Source organism: Lutra lutra, chromosome 12, assembly GCF_902655055.1.
Source record: "Lutra lutra chromosome 12, mLutLut1.2, whole genome shotgun sequence".
Classification (NCBI taxonomy): Eukaryota; Metazoa; Chordata; class Mammalia; order Carnivora; family Mustelidae; genus Lutra; species Lutra lutra.
The window spans coordinates 77,377,229-77,383,386 of NC_062289.1; positions in this window are offsets into that span (position 1 = coordinate 77,377,229).

Consider the following 6,158-nt stretch of genomic DNA (forward strand, 5'->3'; position numbering starts at 1 on the left):
CGTCCCAGGACCCACCGCGGCACCCGGGCGAGGGCGGGAGAGCGGCCCTCACGCACGACGACTGCCGGAACGACCCGCGCCTGCGCACACAGCAACAGAGCCGGCCGGCCTCGGACGACTACACGTCCCAGGACCCACCGTGGCACCCGGGCGAGGGCGGGAGAGCGGCCCTCACGCACGACGACTGCCGGAACGCCCCGCGCCTGCGCACACAGCAACAGAGCCGGCAGGCCTCAGATGACTACACGTCCCAGGACCCACCGTGGCACCCGGGCGAGGGAGGGAGAGCTGCCCTCACAAGCGAGGACTGCCGGAACGCCCCGCGCCTGCGCACTCAGCGCTGGAACCGGTGTGCGCCGTGGTCCCAGGACCCACCGCGGCCCGGCTGTGAGGGCCCTCACACACGGGGACTCCTGGAGCCCCCCGCAGGGGAGTTAATGGCGCCTTGAGACAACTACCCTTGGTCTGTTACGACTCCCAGAAAGCTCCATTCCCACAGCCGAGACCTAGAGCCTAACCGGGAGCGACTGCGGCCGCAACGCTTCCGTGAGAGACCCGCGGCATGGACAGCTGTAGTAGACCGAGTCCCCGCGTGAGGGACTGCGGTCCCGAGAGACTGGCGCATCCGGGCCGGTGATGGCCCCCTTGGGCCGAGCCCAGACGCTGCAGCCCCGGGGCTGGCCCCGGCTCCTCGTTCTCGCGGTTCCGAGCCGCCCTGACGCGCTCCGGAAAGAGGAGCTGGAATGGCGGCCCCGCCAGAACGACCTGGGAGCTCCTTTCCTCCCTGCGCCGTGGGGGTGATGTGGTGGCCGCCCCGCCCCGCCCTAAAAGAGCTCAGAGCCCCGGTGGGGCGGGAGGAGGAACTGTCCACCTAAACGTGCAGGTTCGCTGAGAGGCGGCCCACGGGGACGGGGAGCACGCAGCCGGTGGAGGGAGCGGCTTATGCGAAAATACTTGCAGGCAAGAGAGAAAGCCCGTGATCGAAAGTGGAAGGAGCGAAGGAAGGAGGGAATGCGCGGATGGTCGATCCCACGGCCCTGGAGTCGTGACCTGAGCCGAAGGCAGTCGCCCAACCCGCCGAGCCACCCAGGCGCCCCTCAGCTTTATTCTTCATAGCAAAAATTACCAATTCAGGTGTCCATTAACAGGTGAGTGGAGGGGCGCCTGGGTGGCTCACTGGGATGAACCTCTGGCTTCGGCTCAGGTCATGATCCCGCAGTCCTGGGATCCAGCCCCCCATCGGGCTTTCTGCTCGGCGGGGAGCCTGCTTCCCTCTCTCTCTCTGCCTGCCTCTCTGCCTACTTGTGATCTCTGTCAAATAAATGAATAAAATCTTTAAAAACAACAACAGGTGAATGAGTGGACAAACTGCGGCATAGCCATACAATGGAATGGCTGTGAAAATGGCTAAAGAAAAAAGAAATGCCCCGGATAACATGACACCGAGTGAAGGAAACCAGGTACAAAGGGTTACTAGGTGTAGGACTCCATTCATACGAAACTCTAGGACCGATAAGAGAGACCAGTGGTCGGGGTCAGTGGTGGGAGTGAAATCTGACTGTGAAGACGTGCTGGAAGTTCTCCACCGCGTGGCAGGGGAAGTAGTGACATAGGCATGGCCATTATTCAGAACCGGTGGCGCTTCACCTCAATATTAAATAGGTACATTTTGTCTAACTTTCATCAATAAAATTTATTTCTAAAATGTGGTCTTGAAGAAGGAATAAAAATGAATAGACTAAAATTTGCTAAAGGAACACCAAAAACAAAACCAAATAGCATGCCTAACACCACAGAGGGCAGCAACTGATCAGAGAGGCTGGCCTGGGGTTAGGGGTAGGGTCCGCAACTGCTGTATCAGAAGTAGGGCCAGAAGGTGTCAGGGAAAGCGCACAAGGTCTTCAAGGCCCACCATCAGTGCCACTTTTAGAAGTTCAGTGAACGGAAGAAAGCCAGGACATCCCTTTAAGGTAAAGGGCAAGTTAGTCAAGTCCACACTGCACACCACACCGAGGGACAGTGCCTCGTGGGCCTCTCTGAAGTTGGAAGGCAGCCTGAACGCACCTGGGCAGGGTTCCCCACTGCAGTAGTTAGTAAAGCTTCCAATTTTGAGTGGCACCTGGAGCAACAGAGCTCCGCGGCAAGCACGGGATGGGTGTGAGGCATCCTCTCGCTGAACTCCCGAACAGCAGAGGTCAAGCTGGGTGAGAAGCACCCAAGGCAGAGCAGGATGCTCTCGGGAGTCTCACAGATCAAAGAGCTCTAGGGTTCTGTAGCAAAGCCCGGTTTCAGGGACAAAACTTCTTGAAAAGCAGAGTCTTCCACAGCACAGGGCCCTCACACTTCCCCAGCACGTGATTTTGCAACTGGCACCAGATGTAACGTCAGGGTCACGGTTGGCTGCTGAATTCATTGTATTGTGGAACAATTCATCTGGTGTCAGGCCCTGGGGAGCACCTAAAGCCCAGCGCAGGAGGAAGTAACTTATAGATGCATCACGTATCGTCTAGAAAGGACTACTCCCCTCAGTTTGTGGAGCCCCCGAGAGAACCCTTGCCAGTGGTCAAAGATCTGAGCAGTGCCCTGAGGCGTTTACGTAACAGATGGAGGGACGGTTGGAAGCACGGAGACGCACAGATATCCCGGCAGAGGTGACTCACTTGGCTGGTTGGTAGGATCCTGACGGGAACAAAGGCAACAGGGACGAGGAAGTCTGAGGGAAAGGGAACGTGCTTGAACTCTGCACTCGGGCAGTGGGCATGAAGCAGGTGGAATTTTATATCTCACATGAATGCCTAGGAGAGTCAGCGAAAGCAAACGGCAGCAGTGTGACTCGTGCCTACTGGCTGGCCTCAGGTCCAGTGGGCCATTTGAAGGCAAAGTAAGTATAATAATGGGGTCCTGGTCATGGTGAAACACTTGAGTGTTATTCGGTTACCCAGAAGCAGTCAGCCTGACAGATGGTAAGATGGTCTATTGATGATTCCTCAGTTTACAGCATGTACTTGTGACCCAATTATTGGGTCTATACTTAAGATTTCCAGCTTCTACGTTTTTGATTATAGAGATAAGATTTTCTAAGCTGTCCATCTATTTTGGCCCTGTAGACCCCAGGATCAATTAGCCACTTCCAGAGTTGCCTGCATGGACAGCAGTTCAATTACCATCCTGACCTTGAGCCTACCACAGTAACCCTGCCATCTGGTCTCCCTAAATTAAATTCTGCTACTAGGCCCTGGAGTCTCCTTTCATATCAGGAACCTGACTTTGGGGGCACCCTTGGCCCTAAGCACAGCAATTAGCATGTTTTTACAGGATGCTGGTGCTCCTCTTACCCACTAATTTCTCAGTGCCCCTCTTGGGAGGTCAAGATTGGGGAAACTGGTGAGTGGATTACCCATAACAGACCTACAGCATCATACTTCCTTAAATCCCTATATTATGCCAAGGAGTTCCTGACCTCCTGCCTTTGTGCTGGCCTCTGTTAAGACCAGGATTTCAGAAAATCAACTGAACACAAACAAAAATACTGATGGCTCAACAAAATCAAGATCTTATTCATCGTTAAAGCTGACAAATGGGCAAATTTCTGCCAAGACGGAATGAGAATAAGAGAATTCACAAATATAAATGAAAAATTCAGTGTAACGACAGAGGAGATCCAAAGTCCGCATCTATAATTTGATGCCCGTAAACGTAAAATTGCCGCAGACAACAGCCTACCAAAACTCCCTGAATCATACGTATAAAGCAAAGCGAGTCACATGCTATCTTCCACAGTAAGCTGCTCACCTCAGGGCTTATCACCTTGTCCCTAAATGTACATGGGGTGTCGGGGCCTCCAACGTGCCAGCCCCTTCTCCATCATCTCATTGGATGGGCACCATTTCACTGGTACCGGACTATGTGCAGATAGCCTGGACCTCTGCAGACTGTGATGGCAGCCCTGGGGCAAACCGTGCTGTGTGATGTGGTCTGCTCCATGCTGATACAGCCATCTAATCTCTTCCTGAGTGGGATAAAAAGAATGCATTTGTCTAATCAAAGGCTGCATCCTGTGTACCTGAGGGCATATAAATCTGCTTTAGAAGACAGTGCCAGGTCTGCAAGTGGGACCATTACTTGGTTGAACTTGTCTGTAGTCTGTAGTCCGTGTGGTCTGTAGGGTTTCCCGGGCTCCTAAAAGGCCTGAACTACTGAACTAGATAGCAGTGTGAGAGGCACTCTACCAACGTATCCCAAAGGTCTAGAGGAGCACTACTCTCTGCCACTCCCTCCCATCCAAGTGCAGTGCTGTTTTTTATGTACTATCCTCTCTGGAAGTACGTGTCAGAGGCCTCCCTCTTGCCTTCCCTGCTACGGTGACCCTCAGCCGAAGACCAGGGATCCAGAGCAGGGGTTAATCTAATCGCCAAGAATGCCAATCTGTCCAACAGTACAGAACCTTTCTCACAGGGCTGATTTTTCTACTGTCGTTAGTGAATGTCCAAAACAAGGGAACCAGAGCTGAGCCCCCCAGTACAGCACCATTCCCTGGGACTTGGTGTCAAGTTGACCATTTTGGCCTAAAAGCCCAATTCTATTCTCACAATAGAAAGCATAACCCAGGTAGGGGTTTTCTTTCCTGCCCACAGTTCCTAGTTCAGCACCACTATCCAAAGATGACGAAACAGGGGCGCCTGGGTGGCTCAGTTGAAGCATCCACCTTCAGCTCGGTTCATGATCTCAGGGTCCTGGGATGGAGCCCCACATCGGGCTTTTGGCTCAGCAGGGAGCCTGCTTGTCCTGCTGCTCCCCCTGCTTGTGTGCTCTCTCTCCCTCAAATAAAAATCTTTTAAAAAGCGCAGGGGGCGGGGGGAGGTCACTTACAAAATGATTGAACAGGATAGGACCTCTCATACACTGTCTCAGGCCAGAAGAACAACTCTGCCACAAAGTGGGGGGTGGGGGGGGAACATGCCCACCACGAAAGGCCACACCGGCTGTGTTACATAGCTCACCTTCCGCAGCGCGCTGGAATGGCCTCGTGAGGGTACAGCGCATACCCACTTCAAAAGGGGCACTCTGTAGGGACAGGGTGCCGTCCTTTCAAACACAGCTTGTGACCCAGGTAAGACCTTCTGTGGTGCTGTGTCCCCAGAGCGGAAGACACGGGTCTGTGTACCACCACCATTACCAATGATTATCTCCAGGGACTTTGTGCTTCCCATATCCACAACTCTGGGCTCTGCAGCATTAAGGTCTTGATCCCCAAAGAGAAGAACTTTTCACCAGGAGACAGCAAATTTTCCAGTTCATTGCCAGCTACAGGTACCGCGTGGGCAATGTGCTCCTCATGTCCAGGAGCCAGCGAGCCAGGAGTCCCTCTTTCTGTAGGGCTTCCCGAGGCATCACAAGGAAGAGGGCGCAGGGCTACTTACACAACAGGAGGAGGAGGAAAGAATGGATTCTGGTGATCCGCACAGGTGCTGCTTGAATTTCCCATCACCTCGGGTCAGGGCAGGCCATGGTAACCATGGCTCAGACCCCTCAGGAAGGAGGTGAGCCACTGAGCCAGCAGAGTTCCCAGAATGGCTCCCAGGTGAGAGAGGACAGCACCAGTAGGGGCCAGTTGGTCCTAATGACCTGTTTCCTCAGGCTCTCCCCAGACAGACCCAACACTGGGAAAATGGTGCTCAGGAGTGGAAGGGTCAGACTGTGGTGACAGAGGTGGGCTGCCCAACCCTCCTCAAGGAAGGACTTGCTGCCCAGTGGCAGGGAGAGTGGCCCGCAGGCTGCCTCCCGTTGCCGGCTTCTGTGGAGCTGGCCCCAGCTAAAAAGAACTGCCTGACATGGGGCGATCCCCTTCCCAGGGCAGCAGGCCTCCAGGGACAGAGCGCCTCAGAGCTGCAGAGACCTGCCCATCTGGGCCCAACACGAGACACTCCTGAGCTGCACTAGCTTCAGAGCCCCCTACCGACGTAGCAAGCGTCTCTACCACCTCTGTGCCACCTCCCCTCTTCCCCTGACCCACTACCCTTCCTTCGCCTCATGGCAGCGGGTCCTCAACGAGCACTTGCATTCCAAACCTCATGTCCGGATCCGCTCCCAGAGAGTCCGAGTCATGACACAGCCCGACCTCCTGTGCGAGGAACAGCTGGGCTGTAAGAACAAACACA